The sequence below is a fragment of the Lithobates pipiens genome, unplaced genomic scaffold (genome assembly GCF_037356315.1).
Source record: "Lithobates pipiens isolate NorthernLeopardFrog02 unplaced genomic scaffold, aLitPip1_a1.2 Scaffold_8, whole genome shotgun sequence".
Taxonomy (NCBI): Eukaryota; Metazoa; Chordata; class Amphibia; order Anura; family Ranidae; genus Lithobates; species Lithobates pipiens.
The window spans coordinates 338,958,779-338,979,333 of NW_027507903.1; the positions used below are offsets into that span (position 1 = coordinate 338,958,779).

The 20,555-nt window shown below is 41.0% G+C and overlaps 1 protein-coding gene across 1 annotated transcript in view; it reads left to right on the plus strand.

Annotated features, from left to right (window-relative positions):
* The window catches only part of NR3C1 (nuclear receptor subfamily 3 group C member 1), a 252,620-nt gene that overhangs the window by 86,572 nt on the left and 145,493 nt on the right, over nucleotides 1-20,555 (plus strand). The gene's annotated exons all lie outside the window — the stretch shown is intronic.

The window sequence follows — 20,555 nt, forward strand, 5'->3', positions numbered from 1 at the left end:
GAGTGAATTGTATAAAGAAGCAAAGTGAGTTGCTGACAGATCCTTAAGCATTTGTAGATTATGGACTTTAGCAGGCAGCTGTCATAATACAAGCCATCTCACTCACTTGTGTTTCTCGGAGATTGCTCTGGAAGAATAGCGCTAGACAACTGTGCATGCTGGTTCCTTTCTGTGCACAATTTGCTGCTCACACAGTGCATAATTGATGTGTTTAGAAAACCCCTCTGCAACACAATCTAAAGCGGGGAGCAATATTTCTGCTTCCTAACATTGTAGCATTTTGCATGCAGTTCAAATGTTTCACTTACAGTGCCTTGAAAAAGTATTCATACCCCTTGAATTTTTCCACATTTTGTCATGTTACCTCCAAAAACATAAATGTATGTTATTGGGATTTTATGTGATAGACCAACACAAAGCGGCACATAATTGTGAAGTGGAAGGAAAATGATAAATGGTTTTCCAATTTTTTTTACAAATAAATATCTGAAAAGAGTGGCGTGCATTTGTATTTTCCCTCTTTACTCTGATACCCCTAACTAAAATCTAGTGGAACCAATTGCCTTCAGAAGTCACCTAATTAGTAAATAGTCACCTGTGTGTATTTAATCTTTATATAAATACAGCTGTTCTGTGAAGCCTCAGAAGTTTGTTAGCGAACTTTAGTGAACAAACAGCATCATGAAGGCCAAGGAACACACCAGCCAGGTAAGGGATAAAGTTGTGGAAAAGTTTAAAGCAGGGTTATGTTATAAAGAAAAAAAATATCCCAAGCTTTGAATATCTCACGGAGCACTGTTCAATCCATCATCCAAAAATGGAAAGATTATGGGCACAACTGCAAACCTACCAAGACATGACCGTCCACCTAAACTGACAGGCCGGGCAAGGAGGACATTATTCAGAGAAGCAACCAAGAGGCCCATGATAACTCTGGAGGAGCTGCAGAGATCCACAGCTCAGGTGGGAGGATCTGTCCACAGGACAACTATTAGCCGTGCACTCCACAAATCTGGCCTTTATGGAAGAGTGGCAAGAAGAAAACCATTGTTGAAAGAAAGCCATAAGAAGTCCTGTTTGCAGTTTGTGAAAAGTTATGTGGGTGACACAGCAAACATGTGGAAGAAGGTGCTCTGGTCAGATGACACCAAATGTAACTTTTTGGCCTAAAAGCAAAACGCTATGTGTGGCAGAAAATTAACACTGCAAATCGCCCTGAACACACCATCCCCACCATGAAACATGGTGGTGTTGTGGGGATGCTTTTCATCAGCAGGGACAAGGAAGCTGATCTTTGAAGAAAACCTGTTAGAGTCTGCAAATGACCTGAGATTGGGGTGGAGGTTCACTTTCCAGCAGGACAACGACCCTAAACATACAGCCAGAGCTACAATGGAATGGTTTAGATCAAAGCATATTCATGTGTTAGAATGGCCTAGTCAAAGTCCAGACCTAAATCCAATTGAAAATCTGTGGCAAGACTTAAAAATTGCTGTTCACAGACGCTCTCCATCCAATCTGACAGAGCATGATCTATTTTGCAAAGAAGAATGAGCAAAAATGTCACTCTCTACATGTGCAAAGCTGGTAGAGACATCCCCAAAAAGACTTACAGCGAAAGGGGGTTCTACGAATTATTGACTCGGGGGCTGAATACAAATGCACGCCACGCTTTTCACATATTTTATGCGTAAAAAAGTTTGGAAACCTAAAATACATTTACCTTTTTGGTTGTAACATGACAAAATGTGAAAACTTTCCAGGGGTATGAATACTTTTTCAAGGCACTGTATCTGGACCTGTGCTGTTTTTACTTGTTGGAAGACATGGATTGATGAATCCCATGGTTCATGAATACAGAGAATGCTCTTCATTTGTCTGGTCTATTGCTGGAGTGTGAGGGAAGCTTACCATATGCTTGCGGTTACATATGGCATAAACTTTTGCTCATATATGACTGTATCTGATGTTATCCCAAGCTGTTAATGATTGTTTCCTCCTCTGGATCACTATACCCTTGCTGTCCCCTTCACAATCATTCTTGCTCATTTTCTGACATGAATATATTTGCATCACACCTGAGTGTAAACATTTAGACCCCTTTTATACTGAGGCGCTTTTGCGCTAAAAGTAGCGCCTGAAAAGCACCTGAAAACTGCTTCCCATTCATTTCAATGGAAGCTTTCACACTGGGCCGGTGTGGTGCAAAAAGTCCTGCAAGCAGGATCTTTGGGGCATGTTTGGAGCCCTTTAAAAGGCACCTCAAAAATCACTCAAAAGTGCCGCCAAACGGCTCTGTTTTCTTTTTCTTTTCTTTTTTTTGCGCACTGCTAATGCCGCAAAAACGCCCAACATTTTATGGGCAGTTTTTGAGCGCCTCAGTGTGAAAAGGGTCTTACAGGTGATTTATTTTCTGTTCATTTTTTTGGGCATATTTAGTCTTGGGCTCTTTTGGTTTAGCCTTATGCTAGTCACTGGGTGAAGATGGGGGTCAACCCTTGAAAAAGCTAATTTTCAGGCATTTTTCAGGTTCTTCTATTGAAGTCTCTGGATGAGAAACACTCCATTCTGCTTCAAAGATAGCTTATATCTTTTTTTTCTACTTCAGGTTTTGAGCACTCGTAAGTGAAAAAACACAATTTAATAGCTAGGGATTTTTGGTTTCTGAGCATTTTGAAGCTTCAAGCTACAAGATGCTCAGGAGTCGGGGCTAAAAGTCAACCTATACTTTTCGAAACACTTGCAGATGGGGCTGTTTGCAATTAACTGCAGAAGAGTCAGTGAGGGTTTCCTGCAATTACCAGTGGGTGAGAAACCAATCACTCAAGCAGCGATTACCTAGAAAATGATCAAACCGGAACACATACTGGGGGACATTTACTAAAACTGGTTCACTCAGAATCTGGTGCAGCTGTGTATGGTAGCCAATCAGCTTCTAATTACAGCTTGTTTAATTCAGCTTTGGCAATAAAACGTGGATGCTGATTGGTTTATATGCAGAGCACTAGAATTTGCGCACTCTAGTTTTAGTGAATAACCCCCACTGTGTGCAATCAGCCACAAATAGGTGTAGGAGCTGTCAGCCTCCCATTGCTTTCAGTGGAGCTTCCCGCTCCCAGCTAATCACAAACAACTCTATTCACCAGTGTAAATGGGGCCTAAGGCTCCATGCACACTGAAGCTGATAAACTGCAGTTTATTGGCGTTTGGGCGTTTTTTGTAAAAGCCCATAAACTCCACTCTATGTTAGCCTATGTGTCCATGCACACATGGACGTTTTTCAGCTTTAATGAGCAGTGGAGTTTATGGGCTTTTTTCTGAACGCCAGAAATTCGCGTTCAAAGTGCCGTTTTTCAGCGGCAAAAAACGACAAACGCTCATTAACGCTCATTAACGCTCGTTCATTAGTGTTCGGCATTCTATTTTTCAATGCATTGTGGGATTTTTGGAGTGTCCTCTGTGTATTTTTATAAAAAACGCCCATTAACGCTAACGCTGTAAAACGCTCATTAACGCTAGTATAAAACGCTGTTAAAAGCAGGTTTTTCAACCAGCGTTTTCTGCCAGCAATCTGGCGTCCAGAAATAGCTTTTTTGAGCTTCAGTGTGCATGGAGCCTTAAGCTACCATCTAGGATAAATGAATAACAGAAGGGTTAAAACGCTACCTTTCTTGGAGAAAATGCTGCTTCAGACACCTTCATATGTCTAAGGATGGGTTCACACTGCAGCAGGATTTCGATGTGTCCCCATTCACCTTTTTCAAGTCCAATTTCAACCCAAATTTTTTACTGAATTCAGACCTTAAGCCTTGGTTCACATTGATGCTACATTGGAATTGCACCCACTTCACTTGAAGTAGTGCGATATCAAAGTAGCAAGGTCAGCTCGTTTTTAGGTGCTACTTGCTAGACATCTGTGTGGCTTCATGCACAGATGTCTATTGAAGTCACACCTGAAATCGGCAAAAGTAGTACATGAGCGTCGCAAAATCGGTGTCGCACTGATTGGAACAGTTCCATTGCCTCCAATAGGCTGAAACCTGTCATATGATTTGATCTCTCAAATCACATGACAAATCGCTCCAATGTGAACCTAGGCTAAACAGACCGTTCACCGTTTTTAGGTCTGATTTAAGTCCAAATTTTTGGCTGAATTCAGACCTGAAATGGACCAAAAGACGCACAGGGCTCCTGTGCAAATTTGCAGCAGCGATGTGTGAACTAGCTCTGTAGAGAGACTGTCAAAATCTCCTGCTATTGCGAATTGGATTCGAGGAATCCCGCATCCAGTTCGCAATAGTCTGAACCCAGCCAAAGACCCTGTTCACACGTGGGAGTTTACGATCACGGGCAGCTATGCCATGATTCTTCCCACCATCCCGAAATGCTCTGCAAAACTGACACACTTGTTCAGGTGTCATTCATTTTCAATGGCACCTAAACATGGGTGTGGTTCTGCTATAATAAATAGTGCTGTATATTACATCACACAAAGCTTGTTGCTCAGACAGGAGCAGGAGCACCTGAACAAGCGTGGTGCAGAACGTTTTGGAATCGTGGGCAGAATTGCAATGATTCTGCCTGCTATCATGAACGCCCAGGTGTGAACAGGGCCTTAGGGTGGCCAATCCCTGTACAATCTAATTTAGCCTCAGTTCACATATATGTGATGCAATAAATGCAGCGAATCCTGTGTGTTTCCTGCGCTGCATTGAAATTGCACAGCGTTCATGCAATCTGTTGCGGGTGTCAATGTTAAATTAACAGCACTGCAAAACAGCTTGCAAATTGTAGTGCGATTGCCTGAATTGGATCACATGGGTGTAAATACCCATGTGATCTGATCCGGTGCTGCAAAAAGAAAAAAAAAAGGTACTGCATGATTTTGATGCACATGTGGTGCGATTTGAGCCATACAAAATGTATGGCTCAAATCGCACCGCACATTGCACAGCATCACGGCAGTGTGCACCTAAGCTCAAATTTACCAAAACTGCCTGAATGGGATCACAGGCGGTATTGAATTCCAGACATGCAATAAAAAAACAAATTGACACCATTTGGATGAAAACGTATATCTTTTAATATATAATTCATCATATTTTATCACATTCAAATCTTATCAACTGTTTAAAACCAACAGAAAGCCAGCTCAGTCACTAAAGAGGAAGTAAACTCTGCACCTCAGATGCTGTTTTTAAAGTAAACCAGTATAATAAAGTATTACAACATATTCTACAGTATAATAACCCCCATTTGTGTGTTTCTTACTTTTTTCCAGCAGTTTTAAAATCCATGCTTCTTGGTATAAGCCAGCTTCATTTTAAGTATGGTTTTCCATGTCTGCATTGTAATATACTTCTGCCCTCTCTTCTATTCCTAACTGTAATTTTGCGCATGCACAATGCTTCCTTAGCCAAGCCTCGTTCTAGCTCCGGGATTGCTATGGCAACCGCGTTCCATGTATAACAGCAGGCCTATTCTGACGATTATGGTCACATTGGTTTCAGAAACTTCTGAATGGGACTAAAATCTCAGGGTATCTTGGCGCAGTGCCGAATGAAGAAGACGGCATACTTTATTAATGGACTAGCGGCACAAAGAGCATGCTGTTAATCATGGAGAATTTGCCCAAGCGCGAGTGATGTCAATAAATAGAAATAGTCAGATTACAAGCAAACGGAGGAGGTATAGTGACATTTACTGCCGATTTAATATGTGCTAAAGCTATGTGGGAGGGTTTACAACCACTTTAAGGCTCGAGCTGTAAAATTAATTAAATCCAGCTCAATAGCTGTCCCAAATATCTGATGCAAAGCATTCAGCATGTCACCTACCCCCAACTCTCGGTCAATTCAATATATATCTGGAGATTTTAATAAAAAATATCCAAACTGGCTGGGATAAATGAATACCATCCTCTCTATATAGGCCTGGAAAACTGCCTTCCAGATCAATGTGCCTGAATGAAATACCCAAAGAAGGTGTCAAAAAATTTTGAATAGACCTATTCACCCTCTTCCTAAATTTTTCTAAAGGCTTAAAATTGGCAGATTCCAGCCAATGCAATCTGGGGGTGATTTCTGAAAAAAACAATGACCGATTGAGGTGATGATGTGCTGATAACTCGAATTGTGTTTTGTATGTTGGCGATCAAGTCTAACGTTCTGATCTGAACAAATTTCATTTCCCCCTGTTAGTGTTAACAATATCACATCCGGGGGAGGATACAACATATACATTCTATTTATTTCAAATATCAATTCCTCCCACACCATCCCATGGCAACCTCTGCAAAATATCAGAAACGTATCTTTATCTAAACCTAAATTTGCTGCAGCTCTTTTCTGTGCCCAAAAAATGAATGAATGGCCCAGGATCCATATCACTCGTTTACCTGTAATAGATTAAATAGAAGTGTTAGGACGAATGTAACTTTTTTAAGCACCGTACTTCCACTTACCTATGTTCTTTATTTTTACTTCATTGAAGCCTATTTGAGCAGCTTCTGTTGCTGCTCCAATTCTAAAAGAATTTGGAGAAAATTGCATATGATGCATGAGTCATAAGACATTTCATAAAAACCATAGTAAACTTATATTTCGTTAATGGTGTTCCATCATCTATATGGATGAATACGTTTGTATGCAAATTAGGTCTATTTTTTTATATAACCCTGAACCATGCAAACAAGGCATATTGAAACATCTGAACAACAATTTAAACATAACCAGTGACCTTTGCCAAAGATATCAGTTTTGCTATTTGGAATAAACAGACCCAAACTGTCCAGAAATATTCTCGGGGCTGCAAAAAATGTCAGTGTAAAAACTGCCTTAAACAAGAACGCTTCATATTCTGAAAAACAGATCTCTGCTGTTATCAGACACAATCTTCTGAACATTAACAAAGTAAGTGGTTTCCTACTGTCAGCTATAACCTTTTAAAGCCTGGCCCACTGAGAAAAACCTCAAACAGCCAGGCAAATTGTTCAATTTCAAGAAGAAAGACACACCAGCTAATAATTTATTGATGTGCGACCACGAATAATGTTTGCCCATCAGTAAATTCAGAAATCCTTACGCTGCCCATTCTGAAACGTCCATGGCATTTAAATTTATTGCGGATACGCAAGACCCCCATAACTGCCAGGCATAGGAATAATTATTCCAAGTTGAAGGAACCACCGAACGTTGAATATGTTCACACATCAAATCAAATCCCATAAATTCCATGGGAACGGCTGACTTAACTGATCCGCACTGGGTAACAACTGGAAAAAACACTGCTTCTGTCAACGAGAAAGAGCATCTGCTATTATATGTAATTTGCCAGGAATATATGTCGCTTTAATCCAAATGTTATATCGAAGACACTGAAAAACGTAGTATCTCAACAAACAAATTATTGGTTGTGACTTTTGACAATTGATTGCAATTAGCACACTTCTATTGTCTGTACTAATCAATATCCTTCTATTAGCAAATTGCTGATCCCATATCGCCAACAAAACAAGAATTGGGAATAGCTCCAATAAAACTATATTTTTGAAAAAACGTTTTTCAACTACTGGTTAGGCCACAGTTCAGAGCACGAGTGTATTTTACAGATTGTGCCAAAACCCACAGAACCAGCCGAATCTGTAAACAGGCAAAAATCAGTGTCCAATACAAATTCTTGTTGCCATATCGTTTTTCCGTTGAAATATTCTAAAAGTCAACATGAGCTGTTGCATTTTATACATTTTTGCTACCAGTAATCGAAATTCCATAAGTAAAGAGTCTGGTTATTCCCAAAAATTCTATACTAGTGTGTGGATATGTTTTTTTTTTTTTTTCTATAGCCAATGGTACTCCAAACACCTTGCAGATATCTTGAAAAGCAGACAATAATTCATAGCATTCAGTTGACCGCGCTGGACCGATAAATAAAGTCATCCAAATAATGTATTAGATTACTGGAACCCGTTGTATATGATACAACCCATTCTGGGAATGTAGAAATAGCCTCAAAATATACACAAAATAATGAGCAACCCATCGGGAGGCATTTATCAAAATAAATACCCAACGAATTAAAGCTAGATAAATGAATCGGTAACAACCGAAAAGTAGATCGTATGTCTGATTTAGCAAGAAGCGCATTCGGACTCGACCTTCGTAATACAGAAATCGCTTTGTCGAAAGACGTGTAGGAAACTGAAGCAAATTCCAGATCAATCTGATCATTTAAAGAATCTCCTTGTGGAAAAGATAAATGGTGAATCATCCTAAAACTATTAGGTTCTTTTTTGGAGATAATTCCTAATGGTGATATATGAACATTTTTGAAAGGTGGATAATCAAAAGGACCTTCCATCCTCCTTTCAGAAATTTCCTTCCATAACTTATCCTTTACAGAATTTGGCTATAAAGATACTGACCGGAGATAATCAACAATGGTACATCCCTTGCCTTTGAAAACCAGCAAATAGAAACCATCCGAAAAACCCTCAATGAGGAATTGCACTTTCTGTCGCTCTGGATAAACCAGCAGCCACAGAAGCATTCTTTCCAGTTTCACTGGTGTTAAAGCTTTTTTTGACTATGTGACAATTGTGCTGCATTTTGAAGTTTCCGAAAACAAACATTTAAAGATAGGATGGGCCCCTGCGCAAAATGCGCATTCATGACAATATTTGCATGCATTCAACCAACGGCACTGTCCATCATTGAAAGCAAAACAAACGCCCTTCTTATATGTTGTATCCACCAACGTGTTAGGTGTGGTAGACTGTGGTTTATAAAATTTGGTCTCTTAAGGTAAAAACAAATTTAACCACAGCCCAACATCTTTTGTACCCCACCTCAAAGCAGGTTGAACCGGCATCTTGTGGTGGAATGACTCATCATATGAAAACCAGGCAGTGCCCCCAAAACTTCTATAAGCTTCCAAAATTATATCTACATGTTGGAAAAAGTTGCGAGCCTTTGTGGGGAAATTTTTCACACAAAGCGCTGGCATAAATCGCAAATGACTGCAACCAATTAAATATTGATTTATTTACTGGTCTTCTCCTATCTTCTTCTGACTTGTTATCTTTCTTGTCCGTCCCAAGAAGAAATTCCTTGGACGTTGTCAACAAAGATAACAAAGATAACAAATCAACAAATTCACCATGCCAAATTTTGCCTTTTAATGGTCAAAGAAAGATGAAAACCCAATGGCGATAATATGCATGTGATAACTTCTTTACAGTTAACATCACTTATTTCAATGGAATTATTTTTATCACTTGAGGTTTCCGCATTCTTAGTTAAACTACCCTTCGGAACAAAGAAAGAAGGAACCTCTTATCTGAAACCGTTGACGACCAAACACTGGTCCTGATACCTGAGTTGGTTTAACAATTTGTGAAGATGCAATATCAGGTTTTTTTTACAAAATTACATGAATTCCTGTAAAGTAGAAGAAATAATATCTAATTTAGCCCAAAACTCTGACTCACCAGTTGCGCATGAAGCAGCCTGTTGTGAAACATTCACAGGCTGAGATGAGGCACACTGTACTCGGATTTGTGTGTTCCGAATAACACCATCCTGCTGCACTTCTTCCTCCACAGCTGTGCCAGTATCAAACTTTGTCAGAACATGAGCAGAGCCTACTGCGTCTTCCGCCTCGGCATGTTGCCATGACAATGCAGCATGTCGCAGGCTTGAGTGAAATTCACTACTGCCTCCACGAATGTCAACCACAGCTCCGCCTTCTTTCTGTGTCCTCCTTTCCAAAGCCGACTGTCCCCTTGCTGATGCGACTGCTCTGGGAGGTAAGGTAGTGTATCTTCTGTTCGCAGAACACCGCCTCTTCAGAGCCAGGGGACCTCGCACTTCTACCGCATCCATGACGTCTTCCCGAAACCGGATCCGATGCACCACTGACCCCCGCTTCACTCGTCTGGAGGCAGTGATGTCTCTGTTCTTCGAGAAGGTTCTTCCCATGTGACCTTTGCTGACCTATCACCCCCCCCCCAATCATTTTAAACTCAATGAGGGACTTTGAAACTTCCCAACCACCATGATCCCATTAGGGAAGGGGGGCCTTAAGACAGACATACCCCTTTTCCCATTTTAAGCAGATATGGAAGACAAAAATGAATGCGATTGTGTAATCATGATTACATCATTTAATTTACCTGAATTTGACCTGGTATTAGCCTCTTTCAGTCTCTTTATGGTACGCTGATAACAAGATAAATCAGAGTGACAGAGAATGGGATTATTACTGTTCTGCTTCTCCTTTTACTGTCCAGTCACAGACTGGGGTGGGCTCAAGACAACCTGGGCTCAGAGAAAGTGGGCTAAATGATGCTAGCCAATGATGCTTTGGAAAATTTGCAGCAGAGAAAAGGACTGCATGGGGAAATCTCAAAACTGAAGCTGAATATTGCAGCAAAAGCTTTTTTGACAATATAAAGTGAAGAGGGAGGTATGCATCAGTTGTTCAGATTCACCTTAGAGGTGTGCACTGATAGGTGCACAGACCACCACACACAGGCTCTGCATCTGGGTCCATGCATCCGCCCCTATGTACATGTCAAACTTGGTTGTGTGGGGAAGTCTGCACAACTGTTGTATACCCATTCACGTTATATTGCCACACATCTCAGTGGTATTAAAATAGTAAACAAACAGCTCTACATGGGGTAGAGAGCACGTGTGAATGGGCCCTAAGCCAAGTGATTAGGTTCCAAAAAAGGGACAGTTGAGAGCTATAGTATAACTACTTCTTGCTGACATGTCAGTGTACAGTTTTTCATTTATTGAGCATTTACTCACTTGCTGTCCTTTACAGGATTATTATAAAACAGTTTAAACTAGTTATCCTAGAATTTCATATGTCTGTGCCTGTTGTACCATGTAGTAACACATGTTAAAAAGTATCATGTTAACTTTGCATGAAATCCCTGGTGATCCTGCCAGTCCCCTTACTTTGCTATTTCAAACAAACAACACTGGGCATAGAAACACATCATGGTCAGTTTTCTGGCTGTGCTGGGAGAACAGCCTGCCTGTCCTCCAATGTTCAGACTTGTGCTGACACACCCTCCCTGCACAGCCATTCACTGCAAAGATCAGTGCACTGCTGTTTCTCTTCCTTTTTCTCTCTGAACTACTTATGCAAAGAATAAGACAGATTACTGTATGTAATCACTTAGGCCCCTTTCACATGATCGGCCCGCTTGGATCTGCCTGGTCGTTTTTTCAGGCGGATCTGAGTCGGCCACCCATTGACTTCTATGGGCAGGCGGATGTCAGGGGAGATGTGTCCGCTGACACCTGCCTGCCATACGATCCAACAAGATCTGCTCAAAACAGACAGATGGCGATACGTTCACCATCTGTCCAGCAGATCAGATTGGATGGAATTGGATGAAAATGGACAGGCTGTCCATTTTCATCTGATCTCCCCATAGAGAGCGGGGCTCTGACAGGTCCGTCCCTGCACAATGAGCGGAGACGGACCTGTCATCAACCTGCTTAGTGGGGTTTAACGATCGTATTGATCCCCTGCTGAGCTAGTGGAGTCCGTCCAACGGATCCACTCCGTGTGAACCCAGCCTTCTAAAAAAATAAAAAAAAATAAAAGTAAAAGGAAAAAACGTATATATGTTTGTTTATATCTATACACAAATGTTTGCCTTTTGTTTCTGTATTAAACTGGGTTATTTTACATAAGCGTTCACATATACTAGCAATAAATGTAGCCATTGGCAGATAATATTCTTTAACTGCAGTTGCTTGAATTATGTCAAATTTAATGATCTGATTTTTTTTTTCTTTTGCTTTTGTTGTGTGTCCTGTTTATATTTAAATATTGCACAGATCAGCACTTGGCAACGACCGCTGAGACCTTTGTGCCAGTTAAGCTACCTAACTCTATTCACTAGGACAATTGCAGTTGTCTCAAATTGTGTTAAGCTTAATGACAGTTTAAATTGGTCTTATTTCCCAGAGAATTAAATTGGCTGAATTTTATGCTTTGCTTTTAGCTGTTCTGGTCCCTTTATTCAATACTTGTCTGCTCACTTCTCTGTGCCCATGTGGACTTCCTGCTTGACTAGGCAATATATAGCTTGGACATTGCAGTAACCCATAACAACCAAGTTATTTGCTTCAAACATTCTCGACTGATAAAGGTGTAATGTTATTGGTTGCTGTGCTTACACTTGTTATCATTGTCCTTTCCACTATGTTACTGAACAAGCTGCTTTCTCTACATGACTAATATGCCTAACATTGATGCTGATGTCTGTAGTGTAGGGAAATGTGTATACAGTATGTTTACCATATTGAGAGCTGTACGTGGGCTGCTATTGCGGACCTTCTTCTGAAAATGTCAGTTGCTTGTACCAGTCTGTGCATTCAATACTCACTCATTCTATCACAAGTATGCAGAAAGAGTAATCAGAGTAAAGATGGAGCTCCGTGTTGGGTCAGCACAGAAAATACTGACACCATAGGGTCAGAATCAAAACCCAGAAGTAGCATTCTCGAAAGTAGAGGTCGGCTTTGTTTCCATACTTTAGCCGATAGGCCCCAATAGGTTTTCAAGAACTGCACCGCTTTTTAAAAAGCAAATTCATTATACATACCTGAAGGCCACCCCTGGAAGCCTGGCCAAAAAACTTCCAGTTAGCAATCCCCACGTCTTGCCTTTTTGGTAGGACATAAAAAACATTGATTCTGGCTCCTGTAATGATGGGACTGAGCATCCAATTAGGTTTACATCCTAGGAACAAGGACATGAGCATTGCTAACTGAAAGCTTTTCTGCTTGACTTCTAGGGGGACCCTGCTGCACATTTTTTGTTTTTGTTTTGTTTTTTTTCATTTGTACTGGGGACTCTTGACTGCATAGTCTATTTTCCAGAAAATGTGAATTTAGGTTTAAGGTGGACCTAATCCCAGGAAGCCCTGAGATATACAGTTCAGTAGAACTTTGGTCATCGGGCACCCTACAGCTTCTCTTTTGCCCAAGCTAATTTTGCCAACCTTCCACAGCACTGTGTGACTGTGAGGCTGCCACCATTTCAGTGGCGATGCAAGCCATCTGTTTAACGATCAGTGACGTACCTGGTATGTCACTGGGCTTCAAGGGATTATACCAGGATGATGCCTACAGTAACTTTTTTTTACAGTTGATGGTTGGCTGTCTTGTAAAAGCAATCCTAGCAGCTAACTAGCTGCTGGATTCCTTTTCCAGGCAGCAGGAGGGAACATCCCCTCCCACCACCTCCCACCGGCTGATTGGAGAGACCTGAAGAGGCTTTATTTGGCTTTGGGCTATGGTAACCCAGAAGTGATAACCTGACATCGCTTTCGGTTTATTAACCACTGTCGCTTTAACTGACAATTGCGCAGTCGTGCAATGTGGCTCCCAAACAAAATTGATGTCTTTTTTTCCCACAAATAGAGCTTTCTTTTGGTGGTATTTGATCACCTCTGCGGTTTTTATTTTTTGCGCTATAAACAAAAATAGAGCGACAATTTTGAAAAAAACGTATAATAATTTTTTTACTTTTTGTTATAATAAATATCCCCCAAAAATATATTTAAAAAAAAAACTTTTTTTTTTCCTCAGTTTAGGCCGATACATATTCTTCTACATATTTTTGGTAAAAAAAATCGCAATAAGCGATTATTGATTGGTTTGCGCAAAAGTTATAGCGTTTACAAAATAGGGGATAGTTTTATGGCATTTTTATTAATATTTTTTTTTTTTTTTTTACTAGTAATGGCGGCGATCAACGATTTTTATTGTGACTGCGACATTATGGTGGACACATCGGACATTTTTGACACGTTTTTGGGACCATTGTCATTTATACAGCAATCAATGCTATACAAATGCATTGATTCCTATGTAAATGGCACTGGCAGTGAAGGGGTTAACCAGGTGGTGGCAGTGTAGGGGTTAAGTGTTCCTAGGAGTGTGTTACTAACTGTGGGGGGCTGGGCTTTGTGTTAGTGAAGACTGATCTCTGCTCCAATCGCATGGAGCAGAGATCAGCATCACTTGTTGCTAAGCAGAAAGGGTAGATGCTGTTTACAACGGCATCTTCCAGTTCAGCCGTCCCGTGAGACGTTCGCGGGTATCCCGGGGTCCCGACCAGCACCTGAGTGCGCCGCCGGCGGCGCACTCGCGATGGCAGGGCGGTATTTAAAAATGGACGTTCCTGTACGCCAATATGCCTGCCCGTGCCATTCTGCCGACGTACATCGGCTCGCGCTGATCGGGAACTGGTTAAAATGTAAACGGCACCATTTTCAAAAATGAAAAGCATTCGAACACACTGATCTTGGTGTCATCAAATGCTTTTAAGGGTAAAGGAGTGATTTGGTCTATTAGTTTTAATTAGGTCTAATTAGTCTTATAGACCCCAGATCTCTCCATAAATAGTACATATCACATGCCTATTGCTGTCACAAAGGATATGTACATTCCTTGTGACAGAAGTAAAAGTGATACAAAAAATTAAGCGACAGTGATGAACACAGGCATCAGCCCGCACGCACGCAAAACAGTGATGTGTGTCCTACACATGTGAGGTAATCCTTGCGAACGGCAGATCGTGGGCAGTAATTCTAGCACCAGAACGCCTGTGTAAATCTAAAGTGGTAACCTGTAAAGGCTTTTAAAGAGGCACCCATGGATAGTAAAATGTATGTTTGATGCCATTGCACAGGTGTACACAATTTTAAAGCAGGACATGTTTGGTATAAATTTACTCGGCATAATATCCTCTTTTTTTAAAAAAAAAGTGAGTTTTGTATTGTGTTTGAAAAACCTCTGTGCAAAATACCATGGGACCGGCTGGGAGGAGAAGGCCCAGGTCTTCTGGAGTAGCTAGAGTGAGGTAGCCTCTGATTGCCCGTCGGGGGGTGGTGGGTGGTGGCATCAGTGTGAGTGATGGGGGAGGTTTGTTTGCCACCCCCCCCCCCCCAAAAAAAAAATTGAGCACCAGCCGCCACTGTTGTGCACCCCGAAGCTCAAACACATACCTTTCTCTGCAGCCTCGGCTGCACTAGTTAGTGAATGAATGGGAAATACTCTGTGCTGAGCGACTTCCTATTCATTCACAAATTGAAGCATAGTAAACACTGTTTACTATGCTTCAGATATGAATGAACATGCTGAGTGAACACTCTTCATTCTGAAACAGCCCCTGCAGCAACTGGGGGGGGAGAGGAGGGAAGCCAGCACCACTGCAGGGGCACAATATGCCCCCTCATGCTGTGATTAGGGTGTTACCAGGCACACTTTGCACACCCCCTGTGCACACCTATGGACAGTACCAACCATTAGACGAACTCCAAGATGCTAAAGCAGTTTGGAGCTTGTTTACATTTTTGCTGTCAGCTTTCACATAGAAGTGATTTGATTTGGGGAAATGTAAAGCTGCCCAAAACATGTTAGATGCTGTGAATGCTGTTACATGCTGTGAAGTGTCTGGCTTATATTGCTTGCATTTCCATTGTTGGCTTATTTTCTGGTGTGCAGAGGAATATGGAAAGATACAATTTGTAAAAAAAGAAATAAAGGTCAGTGAATTTTCAATGGCATATGATCACACAATTGCTGTGTATTAGACACAGATTGAAATTTGGAGACACTGCAGCTAATTCCTTTAATTTTAGTTCAGTTGCTCACTGTTTTAGGTATTGAGCTTTCGTTAACATTAATTTTAAGGAAAGTCTCACAGATGAATGTAGATATGCCCAGGAGAACATTGTGTTAAGTTGATCAGGTTTCATATAGCAATCAATGGAATGTTGTCTCTACACATACCTGAAGTGTTTTCCAGTTCATGGAAACTTCAGCCAGATTGTAGATTTTATGACATTGAGTCTTTCAGTATTTTTCCTTTTTACCCCTGACCAAGTCATGGCAAATATTTGGGACCAGTGTGCCCTTTAAATGCTACTCTGTGGTTAGTGGCGTCCCAGAAGGCTCTCATATCCTATTGTAAATGACCCCATCTGTTTATATGAATCAAGACTTTAGGCATTCATCTACAGTGCCTTGCAAAATAATTCACCCGCTTTTTCCTTTTTTTGTTACATTGCAGCCTTTAGTTCAATGTTTTTTTAATCTGAATTATATGTGTCACAGTAATCTAATTTGATGAAGTATCATTAGAAAAAGATATACATAAAACTATTTTTCAGAAATTAAAAACTGATAATTGGCATGTGCGTGTCTATTCACCTCCTTTCTTATGCAGCTCTGGTGCAACCAATTCCCTTCAGAAGACACATAATTAGTGAAATGATGTCCACCTGTGTGCAATCTGTGTCACATGATCTGTCATTACATATACACACCTTTTTTGAAAGGCCCCAGAGGCAGCAACACCTAAGCAAGAGGCACCACTAACCAAACACTGCCATGAAGGAACTCTCCAGACAAGTAAGGGACAATGTTGTTGAGAAATATAAGTGAGGGTTAGGTTATAAAAAAAAAAAATATCCAAATGTTAGATCCCTAGGAGCACCATCAAATCTATCATAACCAAATGGAAAGAACATGGCACAACAGCAAACCTGCCAAGAGACAGCCACACACCAAAACTCACGGACCTGGCAAGGAGGAGGGCATTAATCAGAGAGGCACTACAGAGACCTAAGGTAACCCTGGAGGAGCTGCAGAGTTCCACAACAGAGACTGGAGTATCTGTACATAGGGCGACAATAGGCGGTACACTCCATAGAGTTGTGCTTTATGGCAGAGTGGAGAAGAAAGCCATTACTTTCAGCAAAACACAAAATGGCACGTTCTGAGTTTACGAAAAGGCGCATGGGAGACTTCCAAAATGTATGGAGGAAGGTGCTCTGGTCTGTTGAGACTAAAATTTAACTTGCATATCACATCAACCAAAGAACACCATGGGGATGTTTCTCAGCAGTCGGGACTGGAAAACTGGTCAGAGTTGAGGGAAAGATGGATGATGCTAACTAATTACAGGGATATTCTTGAGCAAACCCTGTACCACTCTGTGTGTGATTTGAGGCTAGGATGGAGGTTCACCTTCCAACAGTTCAATGACCCCGAACCCACTGCTAAAGCAACACTTGAGTGGTTTAAGGGGAAACATGTAAATGTGTTGGAATGGCCTAGTCAAAGCCCAGACCTCAATCCAATAGAAAATCTGTAGTCAGACTTAAAATTGCTGTTCACAAGCGTAAACCATCCAACCTGAAAGAGCTGGAGCAGTTTTGCAAGGAGTAATGGGCATAAATCCCAGTGGTAATATGTGGCAAGCTCATAGAGACTTATCCAAAGTGACTTGGAGCTGTGGTAGCCGCAAAAGGTGGCTCTACAAAGTATTGACTTTGGGGGGGGGGGGGGGTGAATAGTTATGCACATTGACTTTTTCTGTTATTTTGTCCTGTTTGTTCTTTGCTTCACAATAAAAAATAAAGAGAAAAAAAACATCTTCAAAGTTGTGGCCATGTTCTGTAAATTAAATGATGCAAATCTTCAAACAATCCATGTTAATTCCAGGTTGTGAGGCAACAAAATGCGAAAAATGCCAAGGGGGGGGGGGAATACTTTTACAAGGCACTGTATACCATATGTTTGAGCTCTATAGTAAATATAATCCATGAAGAATACAATTTCTGCTGAACATTAAACCCCATAAGGTTCCAGAGAATTCTGAGCAGTAAAAATCCCATGTTCTGGTCTGGAACGAACAGAGTATTTACACTGACATGCTCCCAGCATTTCCACCTTTCAGTGCTCTGGCCTATCAAGAATCAATGAGCATTTCATTGCCTTATTTGCGTTTGTCGTGCATATGAGCAGACCATTGTAATTATAGGGCTTTCCTGTTGCCTGTCATGGGAAAAACGCACTAAAGATGTGCGCTCCCATTACACTGCATGTGAATGGGGTCTGAAAGTGAATTTGGTGTATTTACAATGACAGCTGAGTGTCTCCACCCACTCCCTCCCTTGTATTTGTAGTAAAGCTGGCCAAACACTATGCAGTCTGATTGTACAATCTCTTGACAATTTTATTTAGATTTTCCAAATAGGAGGACCCACCTGAACAATCCATTCAGTTTGTATCAGATCAGACAGGCCCTTATTCTACGTAGCTGATGGTAGATCTATTCTAAAGGGTATTTGTACAGACCACCTCACCCTATTGAGCTGGTGGTCTGGCATACGCTGTATCTGTTATCCGTGTGTATAATTGTTATTCTGAAGTAAACAAGTATCAGGCAAAGAATGCTTCTGCAGCGTTGGTGTCTTTAATTCCAAGGGCTAACTTAACAAACGTATGGCCACCTTAAAGTGTTACTAAACCCACAACAGTAAAATTAGTCTGCATATGCAGTAAAGCATGTTTGTTATGCGCTCTGTGGAACCCAAGGGGTTAATCCTCTGCATTGTGCAAAAGGGAAGTTTGATCCCGTCTTCCCTGATCCTCCCCCTCGTTTACTGTCCCTTTTACAGTTCTATCTGCTGATAGAACATGCACATGCTCAGTTTGGTGTGTATTCCTAGAAAGTTTTTTTTTGTTTGTTTTTTTTTTTGGGGGGGGGGGGGGGTTGCATGTGATCAGCACTGTCCAGACAGAGGGTCAGGGGTCATACAGCCTCATAGGAGTTGGAGGAGAATGAAAACTCCTCCTACAAGCTTTAACCAGACACTGATAGAAGTCACAAGACTGCTATATACTACTGATGAAAGAAAGGTATTTAGCAGTTTATATTTACTAAAGGTAATTGCAATTTCATGTTTTGTGTGTGAGACCAGATATAGTGAATGCAGGGTCCTGGGTTTAGTAACACTTTAAAGGAAGAAGTAGGAAAGTGGGTGGAAATAGGTAGTGTGGTCCAGAGAAGTAAAACGTGCCCTATTATATGTTGCAGTAAGGCACTGCATGATGGCAAATGCTGTTTCCTGGATGGTGACATGATACTACAGGAAGCCAGGGCTCAGAATGCATTTTTTTGAATTTTGAAGTGAGAGGGTGAAGGCTGCCATGGACTACGTGATTGAGAGAAAAGCACATTCAAAATCTCAAAGTACTAACAACAACTTACAAAGCCATGCACAACTCTGCCCCAGCTACATCACTAACCTGGTCTCAAAATTTCAACCAAACCGCTCTCTTCAGTCCTCCTGTTCTCTAGCTCCCTTGTCACCTCCTCCCATGCTCGTCTCTGGGCCATCTCCCAAGCTTCTCCCATCCTTTGGAACTCCCTACCCAATTCTCTCTATCTCCTAATCTATCAATCTTTAGGCGATCCCTGAAAACCCTTCTCTTTAAAGAAGCTTATCTTGCTTCTAACCAATACACTGTGTTTTTACTTTATCCATTAGCCCATTGCTCACAGTTATGCTTGCATGTCACTTGACCCCCCCTCTTAGATTGTAAGCTCTAATGAGCAGGGCTCTCTGATTCCTCTTGTACCAAATTGTAATGTCGGCCTTCATTTGTAAAGTGCTGCACAAACTGTTGGCACTGTATAAATCCTGTATATTAATTATAACAATCACACAGGGATAGCTTGGCAAAAAAGACATTAGAAAAGGCTTGTATTTATTATGAAAGTGAAATTGTGCCTGAAAAGGTGAAGTTGGCCTTTAAACTGTGTGCTCCTACCTATGGTAGTTTGAAATGCCTGTGCACTGCACCCTGGGAGACCCCCAAACCATGGTACAAATTGCAGAATATTAGAGAGCACTTGGCAAACAAAGTCTCTGCCTCCCACAGTGCAATGTGCCAGTGCATAGGTTTTTACAAATCCTTTTTAGTGTGTCCAGCTTTCTGTAGATCAGAGAGTGAGAAATTGAGATCTGGGGGCCCAGAGGCCAGCGGAGGGATATGTAGACAGATGCTATTTAAAGACCCACACTTGCATTTTATGGGTTTTTATATGGCAGGTTTACTTCAAAGTAGAATCTGGAAAAAAAGTCTTGTCTAAAGAATTGTGTATTACTGAGTTTAGAGCCATGCCTGCAAAACACTAAAAGCTAATTGTATATTATTCATTGATTGGGTAAGCTATATACTCCTGGAACTGCTGTCGTTTAAGTATTCAAACTCTGAACTTTAGATACATTTCATAAGTTGTTGATTGCACAAACTACATACATGCTTGGTATCAAGGCCAGCTGTCTAGTCAACCATTATTTAGTAAGTTAACTCATCTCTGGCAACAACTAAGAGGCTTGCTATACATACTGTAACAGTGACGGCTTTGTGTTTGTCTGTTTATTATATGTTACCATTCAGGAAATAAAACACGGAAAAAGGATATGTTTAAAGGCTTGTTCACATTGGTTGGTCTCCCTAACCAGGCCTTTGTTACATTTCGTTGATCATTGTTTTCAACTATCTGCTACAATAAAGCAGTGTTAATATTAGTTTCTGAAAATATTTTCTGCCTGGTTGCCATCAGCAGCATTTTTACAGTTACGAAAGCTAAACGAAAATCAATATAAATGTAAAGGAGGGACGTTTCCCCACCTACACTTCTGCTTTCCTTGGAGCTCTGCC